This window comes from Urocitellus parryii, unplaced genomic scaffold (assembly GCF_045843805.1).
Source record: "Urocitellus parryii isolate mUroPar1 unplaced genomic scaffold, mUroPar1.hap1 Scaffold_176, whole genome shotgun sequence".
Classification (NCBI taxonomy): Eukaryota; Metazoa; Chordata; class Mammalia; order Rodentia; family Sciuridae; genus Urocitellus; species Urocitellus parryii.
This window is the reverse complement of record NW_027552224.1, coordinates 67,549-90,236: the sequence shown is the minus strand read 5'-3', so window position 1 is coordinate 90,236 and position 22,688 is coordinate 67,549. Positions and strand designations below refer to the sequence as shown.

At 42.9% G+C, this 22,688-nt stretch overlaps 1 pseudogene; it reads left to right on the top strand.

Moving 5' to 3' along the window:
• Positions 1–3,074: 3,074 nt before the first annotated feature.
• Positions 3,075–3,500, top strand: LOC144251733 (Golgi apparatus membrane protein TVP23 homolog B pseudogene; annotated as a pseudogene).
• Positions 3,501–22,688: the final 19,188 nt, after the last annotated feature.

Below are 22,688 nucleotides of genomic sequence, written 5' to 3'. Positions count from 1 at the left end.
ATATACGTGTCAAATGCCTCAATGAAGATATTATATTTTTCCTACTTCTCTGTGAGGATATCTTATGAGTTTGATGGTTTGACATGTTATTTTCTAGGGGTCTCCATGTGTATGTGATGTCAACCAGTGGTATCATTAATGATATTTATTGATAACAAACTCATATTATTTCAGTGCATACTATATATGTTAGAGTCTTCATAAGGATATTATATTGTATTTAAAGCCTCAGTGAAATGTTTTATAAGTGTAAAAGGCCTAATTGAGGGTATTATACTATTCTTTCCTGTTAAAACAAAACAGGAAACGAATGGTCAAAGCTATTCCCAAATGCTTCAAGCAGGAATGAAGTAAGCAGCAAAGTACTATAGAGTTGGATAACAAACAAAATCTTGGAGTAAATATCCAGATGCTCATTTATTTACAAATAAATGACTAAACAGATAAAAAAAGAGGCTAAATAAAAACCTCTTATCTGGAATTTCAAGTAATTGAGGTGGACATTTGGCCCTCAAGGAGTTAGGCCTAACTTCCCACTCCTTAAGAGGGGGCTCTGCATAGTGACTTACTCCAAAACAATATATATATATATATATATATATATATATATATATATAGAGAGAGAGAGAGAGAGAGAGAGAGAGGGAAACATAACTTACATAACTTCACAGTGAGAAATCTGGTAAACACTACATCATTCAGTTGAGCACCTTGAGGATATGAAATGAAGAACAGCACTTCATCTGTAATCTGCTCTCCCCATTCCATAACCTGTCTACATATGAGAAAAACATCAACTGAAAATCTAAAAAGTACCTGACAGGTACTCCTCAACTGTCAGGTCCTCCTCATCCATCAAGGGCATCAGAGAAATTAAGGTCAGAGAAACTGTCACCACAAAGAAAAGCCTATGGAGACAGGATGACTGTCTTGCCGGATCTTAGATGGGGTCCTGGAACTGAAAGAGGCTGTACTGAGAATCCAAAGGAAACACAGACATTAGTTAATAAGAGCATATCAGTATCTGTTTATCATGAAAAATCATGTATGAAGTTAACACATCTGAGATAGCTCACGTAAGTCATAAGAGAAAAAAACTGGGTAGAAGTTACATAGTAGATCTCTGCATTTTTTTTGCAATTTCTGTGTAAACATAAAACTTCTCTAAAATAAAATCTTAAGATATGGCTATATTTTTCAAATGCCTGCTCATTTAATTACTCAGAATGTCAATTACTAATAATTGACATTCTTAACTAGTTCTGCATTTTGTTAAGAGCATTTATAACAAAAATGTGTCAAACTAACATAATGTAAGATAAATACTTATTTTATATGTTTTATGTTAAAGTAATAATATGTTTAAACTTATCATTATTTATTTTGCTATTGCTAGGTTATGGATTTTCTCTCTAAAAATTTCAAAACTTTAGAGAAAAAATCTACATTTTAAAGACACTATTTCAAGTCATGGTTGAACTTTTTCAAAAGAGTCATGATAAAAAATATGTTACAAGAGCAGATTGATTCATTGTGAATGAATCATTGATCCCAAGGAATTCTTATCTTTTGTTTGTTTCTATGTATACCCTTCAACAGTAATAGCATCAAATATTTGCCACTAGGAAAAATATTTAAAAGAAAAATGTAAACAGAATTTGTGACAATAACTTATGATGCTTTCTAAAAAAAGAAAAATTGAAAAGAATATCAGAGTCAGTTTCCTCCATGATGTTCTTCAGAAGTGGTAAAACTAGAAAAACTTCAATGGAAGCATGGTTTATGAGTGATCTTAGATATTCTCGTGTTTTATGGGGAAATTATATTTTAGAAATCATAAAAAATATTGGCTGCCCAAACTCTTGAATGTTTTCAAATGTAGTTGAATTTCTATGTAAGTTTCTCATTGATATAGCTAGTCATAAAGCTAATGAAAACAAAGAATCTATGGGGCCGGGATGTAGCTCAGTGGTGGCATACCTTATCCAGAATTCAGGAGGCCCTGGGTTTGATCCTTAGCACCACAATTTTTTTGTAAATCAATGCCTTATTTGTGTAATCAAATAGAAAGTGAACAATCACCACTCTTAGGAAAATATTAAGTCTGAAAAACAGTTAAGAATCAAAATACTCTTACAATAGAAATAGCCTATTGTGACCAGACGTGTCATATCATAAAGTACATTCACATTATACTATCAAAATATCAGAATCAAAATACTCTTACAATAGAAATAGCCTATTGTGACCAGAGGTGTCACATCATAAATTATATTCACATTAAATATTCTCTCAGAACAATAAAAAAAAACTTTGATGACCATTTAGAAGGAGAAAATGGCTATAATATAGATTAGAAAATTATTAAGAAATTAGAAACATGAGGTGAGGGGCTGTGGGCACGGAGAGCGGCTGGCCTAGGCTTGGCGGGTGGAAGGGTCCCTCCTGCAGGGTTTGTGGAGTGAGCTGGGCGCACATGGGTGGTTGTGTTGTGTCCCCTCTGGCTGTCCGTCTTGAGGAAGAGCTGAGTGGGCGGGAAGGATGGAGGACCAAGGGTAGTTGTTGTGGAGGTGATCTGGGTGCTCCGAGGCCCTCATAGGAGGAGTGACCCAGGAATCCCCGAGTTCAGGAAGCTTGGGGGTGTGGAGAGGAGAAGCCCATCCTCAACCAACGCCAAGCGCTGGGCGGATCTGATGTTGGGCTGCAGAAATGCTCTGTGTGGTGGGTGGGGTGCTGGTGGTCTTTTTCCTCGGCCCATCTTGCACTTCATGCACTCGAGGAAGTGAAAGGGGTGCAGCCTCTGGGCACCTCTTCAGCTCCCTTGTGACCTGCCCTGTAGGGGGTACCCTGCAATCATGTAGGAATAGGAGATGCTGGCAGAGCCTTACACTCAGGACAGCAATGATGACACTGAAGATGTTTCATTGTTTGATGCAGAAGAAGAGACAACTAATAGGCTAAGAAAATCTAAAATCCGACATCCAGTGGCATCATTTTTCCATTTGTTCTTCTGAGTCTGTGCCATTATAGTCTATCTTCTCTGTGAATTGCTCAGCAGTAGCATTATTGCTTGTATGGTGACAATTATCTTGTTGTTGTCACATGACTTTTGGGCAGTGAAGAATGTCACAGGTAGAGACTGATGGTAGGCCTTGGGTGGTGGAATCATATTGATGAGGATGGAAAGAGTCATTGGGTGTTTGAGTCCAGGAAGGCATCTCCTCAGGAGAATAAAACTGTTTCAGAAGCTGAATCAAGAATCTTTTGCTTAGGACTAATTGCCTGTCCAGTGCTGTGGGTGATATTTGCCTTTAGTGCTCTCTTCTCCCTCAGAGTAAAATGGCTTGCATGGTTACCATGGGTGTGGTGCTACAGGGTGCCAACCTGTATGGTTACATTAGGTGCAAGTGGGCAGCCAGAAGAATTTAACCAGCATGGCTACCTGGTATCTTGGAATGCAGTTTTTGAGACAAAACACCAGAAATGAACAGACTTCTTGAATAGAGAGAAAATTATGTTTTCTGTGATATTGGGGAATGGCTGAAGAGATTCTTGATTATGAATTGTTTAGAGCTCAGTCCAGTGTAAAAAGGAGCATTGATTTTTGTTTGTTTGTTTTGTTTTCACTTGCAAAGTTACTATAAAAACTGTTTTCTTTTTTTAAACAAAGTTTTAATTTTCTTTTTCTAGTATTTGAGGCTGGGAAGTATGATGTCATTAAGAACATTTTCAGAATTTATTTTATGGTGTACATATGTATGCATATAGTAATGTATCCGTATATCCCAAATTAATGTGTTAGTTTACATATGTTACAGAGATATTTGCATTTTGATCCATAGAATATAGGATGTTCTTAATCTATCTCAAAGGTATGTGTGTTTACATATTATTTCTATAGGTTTTTTCAGAAATAAGTTGATTTCATGATTAAGAGTAAACACTTGGTTTCTGTATGAGTTAAAAAAATGTTAATATTAAATATATACTTCATGTTGAAATTGTTTACCTTAGACATGCACAAGTGAAACTAGTTTCTAAAATTTTCTTTTATTTTTATACTTAAGGTCTAAATAATAAACGGAATCTTTATAGTTTATGTTTAAGGGATACCCATGGATTGCTGCTGTTCTATTTATTTCATAGAAAGGATAGTCATATTTTATTTTGCAACTTCCTGGAAACTCTTCAGTGGTCTCTGGACTAATAAAATCTTTTAGTACTAAATGAATATTATTCTTATGTTATAGTAAAAATAATCATTTAAATACTTGGCATAATAAATACCTAAAGACATTTTATGAATCTATATTTTCTTGCTATAATGGGGATATTGTAAATCATACATTTGTATTAATAATTTTTTTTAAACAAGGCAATATATTTAACTGTAAACTAAACCAATCTACAAATTATTGTCGGCAGTTTTAAATTCTGTTGAGATACTTCAAACTTTGTTGGAGTCTTTTAATCAGCAGATTATGTTGTAAATGTATTTGTACATTGTTAAAATATGTTTAAAGATGTTTTGTTTTAGTTGAATAAATGTGTATTGGAGTGAAAAAAAGAAATTAGAAACATGATAATGACATAAAGTTCTCTAGGCCATACTAAGCACTTTGAACTGTAATCACAGCTATTTTGTAGACTGAAGCAGGAGGATCACAAAGTGTGAAGCCAGCCTCAATACCTCAGGAACTTAGCAAAATCCTGTCTCAACATAATATTTTAAAAGGGCTGAAATTCATTGCTTGCCTAACATAGTCAAGGTTATCAGCTTAATTCTCATCACCATAAATAAATTTAAAAGAATACTCCAAACCAAGCATATAATATGAGACAACTGGGGGATTTATAGAAAAAGGTGGAAACCATTATGTTGAATACCCCAAAATAATTCAACTATATTTAATTATTTTTCAGCTCATGATATTAACATGTCTAGTCTCCACTTATATTACTTCATTAAAATATGGTAAAAAGTGTATGTATGTTTTAAATGATTTCAAAATATGAGTTATAGTCAACTCATATTTTGAAATCATTAATATATAATATAGAGCACCAGCATTTATATAAAATGAAATCACGTGATTTCCTACACAAAGTAATATTTAGTAAGTACTAATGTATACACACATTATTTCAAAAGAAATTAAGATTGATGAAATCAAAAGGTCACTGGTATGCTTTTAAGTGATGTTTTGAATATATGAGAAACACTTAATAGAGTTCTCCAAAAAGAACTTCTGACAATATATAAAGCATGCTTATTAGAAGGTCAATTCCCTTGCTTGCAAGGAGTAAGAGAAACTAACTACTTGATGAATGTAAGACTTTAATAAGATATTCAAATATGCTTTCTAAATTTGAAAAAGTAGAAAACGTCTGTTTAAAAAAGTCTATTTTGGTAAATGTATCTGTTTTTTAAAAAGAATCTATTGACTTTTCTCTTACACACTGTAATTATTTCAGTGGTTTTAAGCTGAAATATCATGTAATATCAATAGGTGGAATTTTAAAATATCACCATCCTCTTTCTTTCTATAAAATTGAATAGCAAATTTTGCTTAGAATAATTTCAACCCAATTTGGAAAAGATCTGTGTGTGTGTGTGTGTGTGTGTGTGTGTGTGTGTAAATACATAATATTTTGAACAATTCCCCTGACACTTGGGTCCTGTCAAAGACATATTGTCTGGTGCTGAAATGGAACCCAGGGATTCTCACATGTTAATCAAGTTATCTGCCACCAAGTTACACAAACTGTCCCAAAGACCTTAATAAGAAAATGATAATGAAAACTTTTTGAAATAATGAGAACTGTCAAACAAGATAATTCAATCAAAACAAGGTAAACTAAAAAGTATATTTAAAAATATTGTTGATAAAAATAGCAGAAGTTCAAAGTTAGAGAAGAAATTAAAAATCAAACTGCAGAAACCTACTACATAAAATTGGAAACCTAGAGGGAATGGGTAATTTCCTAGTTCAAAAAAAAACACTTTAATTAAAATAAGATTAAATAAAGAAAATAAGATTAAAATAAGAAAACTATGAATGATCAATCAACTTAAAAAGTTTAAAATGATGCTTACAGATCTCCCATTGAGACAAAAACCAGGAACATAGGGGTCCACGGTTGAGTGTTAACTGACTTTTAACAAATTCTGGATTTACTTAAAATGTTCATGATCTAGGAGGAAAGAATGAAATCATTACTTAAAATAAATACTTCAATTAATTAAAATTAATTTCCTCAATTAACTTTGTGGTATAATACCAAAGCATTATATAGTCAAGATATTTCAGCAGATGTAGAATGTCAACACAGTATTTAGCATACCATTACAAATACACTGCCAAATAAACTGACTTGCTCAACCAAAGACAAAATGTATTCTCAATCAAAATTTTGATTAATTTAGTTCCATAAAATCCATGAATTATTTTTTCACAAATTCTGGCTTATTAGAAATAACATATTTAACTTAAATAACCTTGTGGGTTTCATACATCTACTTTTCCATTTTTTAATATTTTTCCTGCTTTAATACAGTAAAAATAAGCAGTTAGAACAATTCCTCCTCCCTCTGCGCCAGAAATCATCCAAGTAGCCATGTTTTGATGACAAGTAATCAGAGCCTCTTGAAGGGATGTTTCCCCAAAGTAAACCTTGCTGAAATAATGAAGGAGAGCAAGGCTCCATCCTCAGCTCTCAAATGGGCGCAGGGAGTGAATCTGCTTTCTCTTCCCACTTCCCACCTTTTTCTCACCTGCCGCCTATTTATCCAGAAGTTTCTGGAAAATCTCTCTGAGGCTGCTCTGGGAATGCCTATAGACATGACCCACAGAATCCTCAAACCAGGATATCTCTAAGGCTAGTCTGAGAAGAGCATCCCTGTAGATATGACTCAGTGTCCCCAAGCGAGGCATCCCTCTGAGGTTGCTCTGAGGAGAAGGGAGTTCTGTATGACCCTACACACATGACCCACAGTGTCTCCAAGACAGGCATCTGCCTGAGGATGGTCTGAAAAGAATGGAGCTCTAGGTGTCCCTATAGCCTTGACCCACAGCTGGTCTTAGAACAGAGTAATAGCCTTGATCCACAGTGTCCCCAAGCTGTGAGTCTCACTGAAGCTAAAGAGAAGGGACCCTAAAGTCCCTGTAGACACAACACAAAGTGTCCCCAAGCTGGGAGTATTCCTGAGTCTGCTCTAAGAGGAAGCTCCAAGTCCCCATACACATGAACCACATTGTCCCCAAGGTGGGAGTATGCTTGAGTCTGCTGAGAAGAAGGCAACTCTCCGTCCCATACATGTGACCCACCAGGGTACCCAAGTTAGGAGTTACCTTCTCAGACCAGAGGTGCTCAGAGAACCTAGGGTGCCGAGCTGGTGGAGTATTGCTTCAGACAGGAGGCACATGGAGGACCCAGGGTCCCCGAGATGGGAGACCCAGGGAAAAGGGCATACTCAGGTTCCCTGAGCTGGGATTATCTCCTCAGATCCAAGGCACACAGAGGACCCAGGGTCCCTGAACTGGGATGATTCTCAGACACCAGGCACACCACCGACCCAGGGTCCCCGAGCTGGGAGTACCTCCTCAGACCCGAGGCACACCACCGACCCAGGGTCCCCGAGCTGGGAGTACCTCCTCAGACCCAAGGCACACAGAGGACCCTGGGTCCCCGAGCTGGGAGGAACTCCTCAGACCCGAGGCACACACAGAGGACTCAGCGTCTCCGTGCAGGGAAGACCTCCTCAGACCCCATGCACATGAAGAACCCAGGGTCCCTGAGCTGGGGGATCTCCTCAGACATGAGGCACACGGAGGTCCCAGGGTCCCCGAGCTGGGAGGGCCTCCGAGCTGGGAGGGCCTCCTCAGACATGAGGCACATGGAGGTTCCAGGGTCCCTGAGCTGGGAGGGCCTCCTCAGACATGAGGCACATGGAGGTCCCAGGGTCCCCGAGCTGGGAGGGCCTCCTCAGACATGAGGCACATGGAGGTCCCAGGGTCCCCGAGCTGGGAGGACCTCCTCAGACCTAACGCAGTCGGAGGACCAAGGGTCCCTGAGCTAGGAGGGCCTCCTCAGACATGAGGCACACGGAGGTCCCAGGGTCCCCGAGCTGGGAGGGCCTCCTCAGACATGAGGCACATGAGGTCCCAGGGTCCCCGAGCTGGGGGATCTCCTCAGACCCGACGCACACCCAGGACCCAGGGTCCCAGAGCTGGGAGGGCCTCCTCAGACAATGAGGAACACGGAGGACCCAGCGTCCCGGAGCTGGGCGGGCCTCCTCAGACATGAGGCACACCCAGGACCCAGGGTCCCCGAGCTGGGAGTATCTCCTCAGACTGCAGGCACACAAAGGACCCAGGGTCCCTGAGCTGGGGGATCTCCTCAGACCTGACGCACACCCAGGACCCAGGGTCCCCGAGCTGGGAGTGCCTCCTCAGACCCAAGGCACACAGAGGACCCTGGGTCCCAAGCTGGGAGGAACTCCTCAGACCCGAGGCACACACAGAGGACTCAGCGTCTCCTAGCTGGGAAGACCTCCTCAGACCCCATGCACACGAAGAACCCAGGGTCCCTGAGCTGGGAGGACCTTCTCAGACTGGAGACACACGAAGGACCCAGGGTCCCCGAGCTAGGGGATCTCCTCAGACCCGACGCACACCCAGGACCCAGGGTCCCAGAGGAGCTGGGAGGGCCTCCTCAGACATGAGGCACACGGAGGTTCCAGGGTCCCTGAGGTGGGGGATCTCCTCAGACCCCAAGCACTCGGAGGACCCAGCATCCCCAAACTGGGAGGGCCTCCTTAGACATGAGGACCACGGAGGACCCAGGGTCCCCAAGCTGTGACGACCTCCTCAGATATGAGGCACACAGAGGACCCAGCGTCCCTGAGCTCGGAGTATCTCCTCAGACCCCACGCGCACTGAGGACCCAGCGTCCCGAACTGGGAGTATCTATCTCCTCAGACCCGAGGCACACACGGAGGACCTAGCGTCCCGACCTGGGAGAACCTCCTCAGATCTGACACACACGGAGGACCCAGCGTCCTGACCTGGGAGTATCTCCTCAGCCCTGACACACACGGAGGACCCAGCGGCCTCGAGCTAGGAGGACCTCCTCAGAGCCAAAGCAGGTCTGAGGAGGAGCTCCACATCCCCACACACGTGACCCATAGTACCCTCAAGCTGCGTGTATCCCTGAGGCCCGTCTGCCGCTCCCTGGTGGTTGACCCAGCACGCTGGCAGTTTTTCCTGAGACAAGAGCTCTAGTCCTCACCCTGAAGAAGGGAGGACAAAGATGGAACCATGAGCCACTGTCCCCTGCTGACCCCGCCCAGTGCGAGACTCTGCTCATACACTGGGCATCACTCCCTGATGGCCACGCCCAGTGCCAGACTCTGCTCATGTGCACAGACACCACTCCCTGATGGCCACGCCTAGTGCAGGCTTCTGCTAACCTGCAGTGGTAGTAGAGTGGCTAGTCTTTCTTATTTCTCTCAGCACCTTTCTGTAGCCTCAGCTATTATTGAATAGGATCTATTCCCACTTCTTTAACTAAGTCTGGCTGTGTTTATTTGTGCCATCACCAGAAGTGGAATCTCAGGAGAAGAGAAAAGGGAGGCCAAGAGACTGAGACCCGGGTCCCTGGACTCAACCAAGGCACGCACTGCTGTAGCCAGGGGCCAGGCAGGCAGAGGAACAGACATGAGCACCTGCAGGGAGACCCTGGACACTTCACTCTTGTGCCCAAGGGCAGAAGGCCAAAAGCAGGTCAACACAGAGGCCTCTGCGAAGTGTAGACAAGTGACTGAGTGATGTAGCCAAGGACTGCCAAATTTTAACGTCATGGGTCTTAAGAAAAGCAGTTAAATCCCAGCCCATGTTGACTGCTTTCAAGGTTGTGACACCCTGAGCTCACACGACCCCCCAGCAGCCTCTGGGAGCTGCAAGGTGCACCCCTTGCCCTGGGGCATTCTAGATTGAATTATCTTTCCTTGTTTCCCAGCTCTCACCATGAATGCCTCTGGGAGTTGCAGTTATTCCCAGAGGTTCTTGACAGTCTAATTTGGTGTTCTGCCCACACAGCCCTCACCAGGCAGGATCATCAGAGCTGTGTGCCACATGCTATCTCAAGTGCCCTGGAGGACCCTGGCAGTGGAGACTGAGCTGTGTGTATCTCCGGGATACATGCAGCTTGAGGGTACTATGGGTCACGTGTGTGGGGATGTGGAGCTCCTCCTCATGTTGCCCTCACTCCAGAAGCCTATAGGGAACTTCAAGTAGCAGAATTACCCTCATATCCCATGCAGCCCTCACTACAGAGGCATCTGGGGGCTTCAGAACCCCCAGGATCATGGACATTGTAGCCTGGTGCTGGGTTGGTGCAGCCCACACTATAGTTGCTTTTCAGAGCTCTGAGGCCTCAGGAATTCTGTGTATTGTAGTCCACTTTGCTCAAGCATTCCTGACCTCAGAGGTCTAGAGCTGCAGGCTATTGATTATTCTGGGCAGTGCAGACCATCCTACCTAAGTGGACCTCACCATCAAGGCTCCCAGTATCAGCACACCACAACCCAGCCTGGACACCCTTGAGGAGTCTGGGTGGTGCAATACAAATCTTGCCCATGCAGTCCTCAAGAGGTAGGTGTCTGGGAGCTGCAGGCCCTGGGGGATTCTGGTAGTGTATTCTTGCCTTCAGCCTGCACAGCTCTCGCTGTGGAGGCCTCCGAGTGTCAGGCCACACAGGCACCTGGGCATCTCCAAGAATTCTGAGTAGTGAAGTTCAGTTCTCTACCCCGCAGCCCTCACCACAGAATATTTTGGGGGCTGCAGTTTCCTGAGGATTCTGGGTAATGTAAGTCAGTGTTTTGCTTGTGTGCCTCCTGTGAGGGCCAGGATAAATGCAAGCCACATGCTTGCCTTGGTAATGCAGACCTCACTGTGGAGGGTTCTTGGACTCTAGGCTTCACAGTAATCAGGGTATCCCCAGGAATTATGGATAGTGTAATCTGACCTTCAGCATGAACAGCCTTTGCTGTGGAGACCTCTAGGAGTTGCAGGCCACATGCTCACCCAGGCAACATGTCCCTTAAATGATTCTGGGTAGTATAGTTAAGTTCTGTTTCCTACAATTCTCATGACAGAGGATCCTGGGAGATGCTGGAACTAAGATTTGTGGGTAACATAGTCCTGTATTTTGCCCATTCACCACAGAGGGTTCTGGGAGCTATAGCCCCTGAAGATTGCAAGTAATGTAGGCTAATGATTTGATCACCACAGAGGAAGGCACAGCTCATGGGGATTCTGGATAATGTAGATTAGTGTTTGCCTGCACAGCCCTACTGGGAGGACCACAAGAACTGCAGACCCATGCTTTCTCTGGTACCCTGGAGAGTGTAGGTACTAAAGGTCTCATCAAAGAAACTTTTGTGAGTTATATGCAGTGAAGACATACCCTGCATTGAGCCTGGTGTTCTACCTTTGCAGCCCTCAACCCAGAAGCTCCTGGGAACAACAGGCACCCAAGGGATATGAGAAGCACAGTTTGTCATTCTGCCCACATAGACCTCACTGTAGAGTTCTCTGCAAGCTGCAGGTCCTTAGGGCTCTGGTCATGCAGTCTGTCATTTGGTCCATGCTACCCTCAATGCAGAGGGCTGTAGGAACTGCAGGTCCTGAAGGATTCTGGGTAGCACAGGCCATCATAACCTTTGCAGCTCTTGCCCCAGAGCCTCCTGAGAGCTGCTGGCCACATTCTCACTAGCCACTCCTGAGGACTCTGGGCAATGTAGTAACAAATAAGTGTTTTCTTTCCTACATTGTATCTGACATAAAAGGGCCACACTGCCATTTAAAAACCTGGCTTATATCTGTTTTAACTATGTCTGTTTCTGATTATTAACTGTGTTTCCTAAATTTTTAAGAGATTGAAAGCTATCCTTTCACTTTTGCTAGTCCTGATAACATGCAAACCCGTGGATTATAATTTTTATACACTATGGATTCTAAATTTTACTTTAAAGTTAAACAGTTAATTGTGACACTAACCATTACTAGCTTTTTCATATTTTGGATATATTCATGTTCTTACAGAATACAAGCCTTTTAAAATGTAAGACTTGGTAGAGCCCTTTACCAAGATGATGTTCTCTAAACTAAAACTGTGTGTAGCAATTGTCTGTTTCAGGTTTATATAAAAATAACAAATTTGATTGATATTTATTTATGATATTTAATGTTTTATAACTGGATAAGGGTAACCTGTTATCAATAAGATATACATAAAATTTTGTGTTACTCTTTATACTGGGACGGGAATTTAAATGTATTTTTGGAAAGTAAAGCAGAGCCTGGTTTGTTTAAAGGCTGAAAATGTGGAATATGATTTTGCCATCTTTTCCACAAAAAAAGAAGTTAAGAGCTCTCATAGCCTTTATATTTTATTCATGTTTCAGATGAAATGTTGTTTGTTTTTTTTTTAATTATAAAGAAAAGAAGTTTATTTGGCTCAAGGTTCTGGTCCAAGATTAAAGGGCTGAATCTAGTGATGGCCTTTTTGCTGGCAGAATACTGAGGTGGCTCCGTACATCATGTAGTGAGGGAAGGGACTGGGATTCTCCAGATAGCTGGTTTCTATAGCATCCTCACTCTCAAGATAGCCCATAAGTCCATTAATCTGCTCATGGTATAGATGGATCAACCCTTCTCAAGTTCACCAATAAACTCATTAATCTGTTCAGGATATGAATGGATCAAGCGTGCACAAGGACAAAGCTCTAAATAGATCAACCCTGCACAATGACAAAGCTCTCATATGGATCAACCCTACACAAGGATGAAGCTTTGATTGCTTTGATCACCTCTTAAAGACCCCACCTATTTTTCTTTCTTTTTTTTTAAACTGGGGATTTTACCCAGGGATATTTTCCACAGAGCTACATCCTCAGTTCTCTTTAATTTTTTTTTATTTTAAGAAAAGATCTTGCTACATTGATGAGGTTGGCCTCAAACTTGAGCTCTTCTCCCTCAGCCTATAGAGTCATTGGGATTTCAGGTGTGTACTAACCTGCCTTGTGGTTCTACCTCATCTATTTATTTATTTTATTTGTTCAAATTAGTTATATGTGGCATATTGACATATTGTACACAAATGGAGCACACTTTCTCTTTCTTCTGGTTGTACATGGTGCAGAGTCACTCCAGTTGTATAATCATAGATGTACATAGGGTAATTATATATGACTCATTTTACTGTCCTTTCCATCCCTGAAGTCATAACCTTCCTTCACAGTCCTCTACACAAACCAAAGTTTCTTCATTCTTCCCTACCTCCCCACCCCACTATGAATCAGTATATGCTTATCAGAGATAATGTTCAGCTTTTGTTTGGAGGAATTGGCTCCTTTCCCTTAGCATGATATTCTCTAGTTCCACCATTTATCTGCAAATGCCATAATTTCATTCTTCTTTATGGCTGAATAATTTTCCATTGTGTATATATATCAATTCTCTTTATCCATTCATTGGTTGAAGGGCATCTAAGTTGGTTTCATTGTTTAGCTATTGTGAATTGAGCTGCAATAAACACTGATGTGGCTGCATCACTGTGGTATGCTGATTTTAAGTCCTTAAGGTATAAAATGAGGAATGGGATAGCTGGGTCAAATGGTGTTTCAATTCTGAGTTTTCTGAGGAATCTCCATACTGCTTTCCATAGTGGTTGTCCCAATTTGCAGTTCCACCAGCAATGTATGAGTGTGTCCTTTCCCCCACATCTCTGTCAACACTTATTATTGCTTGTATTCTTGATAATTGCCGTCTGATTTAGATTAAATCTTATAGTAGTTTTGATTTACATTTCTTTTTCATTTGTTTGTTAATGGATTATATTTCTTCTTCTGTGAAGTGTCTTTTCAGTTCCTTAGGCAATTTATTGATTGGATTATTTGTTTTTAGGGTGTTAAGTTTTTTGAGTTCTTTATATATGTCCTGGAGATTAGTGCTCTATCTGAGGTACATGTGGTAAAGACTTTCTCCAATTCTGTAGGCTCTCTCATTACATTATTGATTGTTTCCTTTACTGAGAAGAAGTGTTTTAGTTTGAATCCATGCCATTTATTGATTCTTGATTTTACTGCTTGCACTTTGGGAGTCTTCTTAAGGAAGTCAGATCCTAAGCCACCATCATGAAAATTTGGGCCTACTTTTTCTTCTATTAGGTGCAAGGTATCTATTCTAGTGTTTAAGTCTTTGATCCGCTTTGAGTTGATTTTTGTGCAGGGTGAAAGATAGAGGCTTAATTTCATTTAGCTATGTATGGATTTCCAGTTTTCCCAGCACCATTTATTGAAGAGTCTATCTTTTCTCCAATGTATGTTTTTGTCTAGTATGAAATAACCATATTTATGTGGTTTTTGTCTCTGTGTCTTCTATTTTGTACCATTGGTCTACATGTCTATTTTTGTACCAATACCATGCCATTTTTGTGACTGTTGCTCTGTAGTATAGTTTAAGGTCTGATATTGTGATGCCTTCTGCTTCACTCTTCTTGCTAAGGATTGCTTTGGCTATTCTGGGTCTCTTATGTTTCCAAATGAATTTTATGATTGCTTTTTCTAGTCCTATGAAGAATGCCATTGGGATTTTAATATGAATTGCATTGAATCTGTATAACAGTTTTGGTAGTTTGGCCATTTGGACTATATTAATTCTGCCTATCCAAAATCATGGGAGATTTTTTCAACTTCTGAGGTTTTCTTCAATTTCTTTCTTTAGTATTCTGTAGTTTTCTTTATAGAGGTCCTTCACCTCTTTTGTTAGGTCGATTCCCATGTACTTTATTTATTTATTTGTTTATTTATTGAGGCTATTGTGAGTGGAGTGTTTTTACTAATTTCTCTTGCAGTGTATTCATAACTTAGTATGGAAATGCACTTGATTTATGGGTATTGATTTTTATATCCTGCTATTTTTCTGAATTCATTTATTAGGTATAAAATTTTTTCTGGTGGAATTTTTGGATCTTCTAAATATAGAATTATGTCATTGGCAAGTAGTGATAGTTTGTGTTCTCCTTTTCCTATGAATACTTCTTTAATTTCTTTTGTCTGTCTGATTACTCTAGCTAGAGTTTCAAGGGCTATGTTGAATAGAAGGGATGAAAGAAGGCATCTCTGGCTTGTTCCACTTTTTGGAGGAAATGCTTTCAATTTTTCTCCATTTAGAATGATGTTGGCCTTGGGCTTACCATAGATAGCTTTTACAATGTTGTTTTTCTAGTGTTTTGAGAATGATCTTCATGTTGCTGTATTTTGCCAAATGCTTTCTTTGTACCTATTGTGACAATCATATGATTATGCTTCCCCACAGTCAGAACCCTTACAAGAAGGGCTCTTGAAAGGCTGGGGTTGTGGCTCAGAGGTAGAGCGCTTGCCTGGCATGTGCGAGGCCCTGGGTTGGATCCTCAACACCACATAAAAATAAATAAACAAATAAAGATACTGTGTACAACTAAAAAAGGGGGGGGCTCTTGATTTATAACAACAAGCTTCAATATCTGGCCACACAGTGACCAAGCAACAGCAGCAGTCACCCTCACTAAGTCAGAGTCCACAAAGGTACTGAGCTGCAAATCTCAATATCAGTTTAACAGGCAACTTAAAGAACATGTGCCCTCCATGGTTACCTAGTCCTGGATCTTCTCCAGTTCAAAGTCAGAACTTTCCCTTACTCAAGAGTGAGCCTTGCTCCTCTCTCTGACCACCACGCCTTGCCAGGACAGTTTAACGACACCATGCTGTGCTCCTGGAGGGATGGCAAAGATGACAGAGGCTGCCTTTTGTCCACATGTGACTCTCCAGCCTGCTCCCTGCAGAAGTCAAAAGATGGTGTCCTAACTCAAGCAAGGTTCTACCCAGCAACCTCCCACTTCCTGGAGGTTGAGCATGGCATTCTTGAGAAAGATGCTCATACACCAAGTATGTGGAAGTCCAGCTTCATGGGCACCCCTAAGTAGGACACAGATCTGCAGCAAGTCCAGGCTGTTCCAGCAAGCAGTCCACCCATCCCAATTTGACAGACTCTGGGCTGGAGATGTCTATGGTAGGAAAACATGCTGTATGTGTGGCTCATGTCACCTCCAACAGCGTAGGCCCTTAGGGTTTAGGCACATAGAGAAGCTGTTGGCACAAAGAAAAGACATCATTTTAGAAGCTGCTCGGACAGTCTACTGGGCTGTGGTAGAGAGGTCACCCCCAACTTCAGGCATCAGCCTAGTAGCCATGTCCATGATGGGCTGCAGCTTTGTAACATTCTGGTTCACAAGAGGGATGGACCTGCTGGCATTCTCTTGTAAGCTGCAAGTGGTCCACTGGCAGCTGGGCATAAGATGGAACAAGACACATGTAGGCTGCTTGAGGGCACAGATAGCCAAGGTGCCCTCTGCCACTCCATTAGCTCATCTTCCAGTCACCCCTATGGCCACTCAGGGAACAGGAATAACCTTTTATTTCCCACTGGTAGAAGAGAATGAAAGATGACCTTGGGTCCTGGATAATGTAGTAGATTGGGTATGGCCTCATGTGTGTGTTCGTGTGTGTGTGTGTGTATGTGTGTGTGTGTGTGTTGTACCAGAAGCATTTGAATGTGGCTTAATTTGGAAATGGGTCTTTGTAGAGACAATGAAGTTAAAGATCTCAAGATGAGCTCATCTTGGATGCCCCTGGTAGGGCTATGTCCAAGTGCCAGGCTCTGCAGGCTGAGCAATATCCTGTAGCTGTGTAGCTTCCAGGTGAGGAGGCCAAGCCCTCCATGTGCACACTTGGTTCATAAGCAGAGGCAACTCTCTGATCAATGAGCTTACTGCCAGTGCAAGTTGTTATTCTTCATTCATTAATGAAAATTGGAGGCTTATATTCATTTCATAGGGATGCTGTAAAAACATTACACAAACCAGATGGTTTGAGCACCAGAAATGCATTGTCTCAAGTTCTTGGAGTTCAGAGATCAGGTTGTTGGTGGGACCTGCTCCTCTGAGGATCATGACAAATTCCCTCCTGTCTCCAATGGTATGCTGGCCATCTTTGGAGCTCCTGGGCAGTGGAAGAATCACCCAAGCATGACCTCAGTGCAATGTGCTCTCCATGCATGCACAAACTCCCTTTTCTAATGAGGTTACTGGCATATTGGATCAGGACTGCCCTATTGCACTTTGACTTTGTCTTAATGAATTGCACCAGCAAGAGCCTATTTCCAGATGGAATCAATAAGCCGCATTCTGAGAGGGGCTAATACTTAAACATGCAGGTTTGGGGGAGGGGAAAATTCCACCCTAAATGGGGCACAGGAACAGAAAAGTGCCAGCACAATTTCCCACTGATTGTGAGCAGTGTTTGCAGGTGGCCCCACTTTGTGTTGTAGACATTCAAGAAATGCTTAGACTCCTGCCTTTCAGCTTATCACCACTGAAAGCCAGTCTGGAGGATCTGGGACCTGGATAAATCACGTGCACAGCACGCTGTGTGCACATTGTGTGCTCAAAGGGATAAATGTGATTGACATGTTGTAATCATTTCTACTTTATTGCTGTTTGTTCTGGCCAACAGTGTCACCTAAATTAAGTCTACTCTTTAAATAAGATTTCATTATGCGAAGTCAGAGATCCAAATGGATCTTTCACTGGGCCCTTGTGGCTTTTCCTCATCTTCCTTTTGGGTCAGCTCTCCTGTCCATCTGCCTGTCCCTAAGCAGCCATTCTGCTGTGTTTGCTGTATTGTTGGATTTTTACCTGCTCATATGTATTCAGTTTACTAAGAATAAATTTGTTTGATACCCTTTTAAAACCCTCTTAAGAAATGACTCTCTAGCTCATTAGCCTAAGATGGCTTTTAGTTCCCTACCAATTCAGAAATTCTGGATTTTAGTGGCTCCACTTCAGTTTTTGTAGGAGACAAGAAGGACCTGCTCAGTGTCCGTGAGGGCAGAGCCGGACTGGGAGCAAGTGTCTCTGTCACCCTCCACCAGGACTCCTTGTATGCCCTCAATACCACTGTATCTTTGGATTCACAATTCAAACAACGCTGGGCTGGGGATATAGCTCAGTTGGTAGAGTGCTTGCCTCACATGCACAGGGCCCTGTGTTCAATCCTCAGCACCACCACCACCAAAAAAAAAAAAAAAGAACAAACAAACAAAAACTAAAACAAGACAAAGAATGTCTTTGTTCCCAAATTGTAGGCTCTGTATTCACCTCACTTATTGTTTCTTTTGCTGAGAAAAAGCTTTTTAGCTTGATTCCATCCTATTTATTGATTCTTGATATTAATTCTTATGCTATAGGAGTTAGGGTTCGGTTTAGGGTTAGGGTTAGGGTTCGGGTTAGGGTTAGGGTTACTTTTAGGGTTCGTGTTAGGGTTCGGTTTAGGGTTAGGGTTAGGGTTAGGGTTATTGTTAGGTTTCGGGTTAGGTTTAGGGTTAGGATTCAGGTTCGGGTTCGGGATAGAGTTAGGGTTAGGGTTAGGGTTAGTGTTAGGGTTAGGGATCAAAGTCGGGTTAGAGTTAGGGTTAGGGTTAGGGTTAGGGTTAGGTTTAGATTTAGTGTTAGGGATAGGGTTAGGGTTAGGTTAGGGTTCGGGTTCGGGTTCAGGTTAGGGTTAGGGTTAGGGTGAGGGTTAGGGTTCTGGTTAGGGTTCGGGTTAGGGTTAGGTTTAGGGTTCAGGTTAGAGTTTGGGTTCAGGTTCGGGTTAGGGTTAGGGTTATGGTTAGGATTACGGTTAGGGTTAGGGTTAGGTTTAGGGATAGGGTTAGGGTTAGGCTTAGGTTTAGGGATAGTGTTATGGTTAGGGTTTGGGTTAGGGTTAGGTTTAGATTTAGTGTTAGGGATAGGGTTAGGGTTAGGGTTATGGTTCGGGTTCGGGTTCAGGTTAGGGTTAGGGTTAGGGTTAGGGTTGGGTTTAGGGTTAGGGTTAGGGTTCGGGTTCGGGTTAGGGTTTGGGTTATGGTTAGGTTTAGGATTAGGGTTAGGGTTAGGGTTAGGTTTAGGGATAGGGTTAGGGTTATGGTTAGGTTTCGGGTTAGGGTCAGGGTTCAGTTTCGGGTTAGGTTAGGGTTAGGGTTAGGGTTAGGGTTAGTGATAGGGTTAGGGATAGGGTTAGGATTAGGGTTCGGGTTAGGATTAGGGTTAGGGTTAGGATTCGAGCTCGGGTTCGGGTTAGGGTAAGGGTTAGGGATCAGATTAGGATTACGGTTAGGGTTTGGGTTAGAGTTAGAGTAATGGTTAGGGGTCAGAGTTAGGGCATAGGGTTAGGGTTAGATTTAGTGTTAGTGTTAGGGTTAGGGTTAGGGTTCGGATTAGGGTTAGAGTTAGGGTTAGGGTTAGGTTTAGCGTTCTGGTTAGGGTTACCTTTAGGGTTAGGTTTAGGGTTAAGTTTAGGTTTAGTGTTAGGGTAATGGTTAGGGATCGGGTTAGGGTTAGGATTCTGTTTAGGCCTTGGGTTCGGGTTCTGTTTAGGGTTAGGGTTAGGGGTTAGGGTTAGGGTTAGGGCTAGGGTTAGGGTTCAGGTTAGGTTTAGGGTTCGGGTTAGTGTTCGGGTTAGGGTTAGGGTCAGGGTTAGGGATAGGGTTAGGGTTAGGGTTAGGGTTCGCATTAGGTTTAGGGTTAGGGTAAGGTTTAGGGTTCGGGTTAGGGTTAGTGTTAGGGTTAGGGATCGGAGTCGGGTTAGGGTTAGGGTTAGGGTTAGGATTAGGGTTAGAGTTTAGATTAGGTTTCGGGTAAGGGTTAGTGTTAGGGTTAGCGTTAGGGTTTGGATTATTGTTCGGTTTATGGATAGTGTTAGGGTTCAGGTTAGGGTTAGGGTTCAGGTTAGGGTTAGGGTTAGGTTTAGGGTTCAGGTTAGGGTTACGTTTAGGGTTAGGTTTAGGGTTAGGTTTAGGGTTAGGGTTAGGGTTAGGGTTAGAGTTCGGTTTTTGGTTCGGGTTAGGGTTAGGGTTAGGGTTCGGGTTAGGGTTAGGTTTAGGGTTAGGGTTAGCGTTAGGATTAGGGTTAGGTTTAGGGTTAGGCTTAGGTTTAGGTTTCGGGTTAGGGTTCTGGTTCGATTAGGGTTAGGGTTCCGATTCGGTTTAGGGTTATGGTTAGGGTTAATGTTAGGGTTAGGGTTCGGGATAGAGTTCGGGTTAGGTTTTGGGTTAGGGTTAGTGTTAGGGATAGTTTTAGAGTTAGTGTTAGGGTTTGGGTTAGGGTTAGGTTTCGGGTTCGGTTTCGGGTTCGGGTTAGGGTTAGGGTTAGGGTTCAGTTTAGGGTTCGGTTTAGGTTTCGGGTTCGGTTTAGGGTTCGGGTTAGGGTTAGGTTTAGGGTTAGAGTTAGGGTTAGGCTTAGGTTTAGGGTTCGGGTTAGGGTTAGGGTTACGTTTAGGGTTAGGGTTAGGCTTAGGTTTAGGGTTCGGTTTAGGGTTCGGGTGTGGTTTATGGTTAGGGTTCGGATTCGTGTTAGGGTTACTGTTAGGGTTAGGTTAAGGGTTAGGTTTAGGGTTAGGGTTAGGGTAATTGTTAGGGCTCGGGTTAGGGTTAGGATTCTGGATAGGCCTTGGGTTCAGGTTCGCGTTAGGGTTAGGGTTAGGGGTTAGGGTTAGGGTTGGGTTACGGTTAGGGTTAGGGTTCGGATTAGGTTTAGGGTTAGGGTTTTGTTTAGGGTTAGGTTTAGGGTTCGGGTTAGGGTTATGGTTAGGGTTAGGGATAGGGTTCGGGTTCGGGTTAGGGTTAGGGTTAGGGTTAGGATTAGTGTTAGAGTTAGAGTTCGGGATAGGGTTAGGGTTAGCATTAGAAGTAGGGTTCGGGTTAGGGTAAGGGTCAGGGTTAGCGGTAGGGTTAGGAACAGGGTTTGGGTTAGTGTTACGGTTTGGGTTCCTGTTAGGGTTAGGTTTCGGGTTAGAATTAGTGTTAGGGATAGGGTTAGGGTTAGGGTTAGGGTTTGGGTTCGGTTTAGGGTTAGGTTTAGGGTTAGGGTTAGGGTTAGGGTTAGCGTTAGGGTTAGGGTTAGGGTTAGGGTTAGGGTTCGGGATAGGGTTCGGGTTAGGGTTACAGTTAGGGTTAGGGTTAGGTTTAGGGTTTCCTTTAGGGTTAGGGTTACGGTGAGTGTTAGAGTTATTTTTAAGTTTTCAGTTAGGGTTCTTGTTAGGGTTAGGGTTAGGTTTAGGGGTCGGGTTAGTGTTAGGATTTAGGTTAGCGTTTGGGATTCTGGTTCGGGTTAGGGTTAGGATTCGGTTTAGGGTTTGCGTTAGGGTTAGGGTTAAGCTTAGGGTTAGGGTTAGGCTTAGAGTTAGGGTTCGTTTTAGGGGTAGGGTTAGGTTTCGGGTTCTTGTTAGGCTTAGTCTTAGGGTTAGGGTTAGGCTTAGGTTTCGGGTTAGGGTTACGGTTAGTGTTCGGGTTCCGGTTCGGATTAGGGTAGGGATATGGTTAGGGTTAGGGATAGGGTTCAGCTTCGGTTTAGGGTTAGGGTTAGGGTTAGGTTTTGGGATCGGTGTAGGGTAGGGTTAGGGTTCGGGTTCGGGTTAGGGTTAGGGTTAGGTTTATGGTTAGGGTTAGGGTTAGGGTTTGGATTAGTGTTAGGGTTAGGTTTAGGTTTCGGGTCGGATTCAGGTAAGGGTGAGGGTTGGTGGTAGGTTTCGGGTTTGGGTTATGGTTCGGGGTATGTTTAGGGTTAGGTTTAGTGTTCGGGTAGGGTTCCAGTATGGGTTAGGGTTAGGGTTAGGTTTCGGTTTCGTGTTAGAGTTTGGGTTAGGATTAGGGTTAGGGTTAGGGTTCGGGTTAGGGTTAGGTTTAGGGTTTGGGTTCGGGTTCGGGTTAGGGTTAGGTTTAGGGTTAGGGTTAGGATTAGGGTTTGGGTTAGTGTTAGGGTTAGGGTTAGGGTTCGGTTTAGGGTTAGGGTTAGGGTTAGGGTTCGTGTTAGGGTTACTGTTAGGTTTAGGCTTCGGGTTATTGTTAGTGTTAGGTTTAGGGTTTGGGTTGGGTTCGGGTAAGGGTTAGGGTTAGGGTTTGGTTCGGTTTCGGATTAGGGTTAGGGTTAGGGTTAGGTTTAGGGTAAGGGTTAGGTTTTGGGTTCGGATTAGAATTAGGGTTAGGGTTAGGGTAATGGTTAGGGTTCGGGTTAGGGTTTGTTTTAGATTTCGGGATCAGGTTCGGGTTCGGGTTAGGGTTAGGGTTAGGATTCGGGATCGGGTTAGGGTTTGGGTTAGGGTAAGGGTTAGGTTTAGGTTTCGTGTTAGGGTTAGGTTTAGGGTTAGGGTTAGAGTTCGGGTCAGGTTAAGGTTTATGTTATTGTTAGGGTTAGGATTAGGGTTAGTGTCGGGTTCGGGTAATGGTTAAGGTTAGGGGTAGTGTTAGAGTTAGAGTTAGGGTTCGGGTTCGGATTAGGGTTATGGTTCGAGTTATGATAAGGGTGAGGGTTATGTTTCGGTTCGGGTTCGAGTAAGGGATAGGGTTAGGGTTAGGGTTTGGTTTCCGGTTGCGGTTAGGTTTAGGGTTCAGATCAGGATTAGGGTTAGGGGTAGGGTTAGGTTTAGGGTTCGGGTTAGGGTTAGGTTTAGGGTTAGGGTTCGGGTTCGGGTTAGGGTTAGGGTTCGGGGTACTGTTAGGGTTGGTTTTCGGGTTCGGTATAGGGTATGGGTTAGGGATAGGGTTACG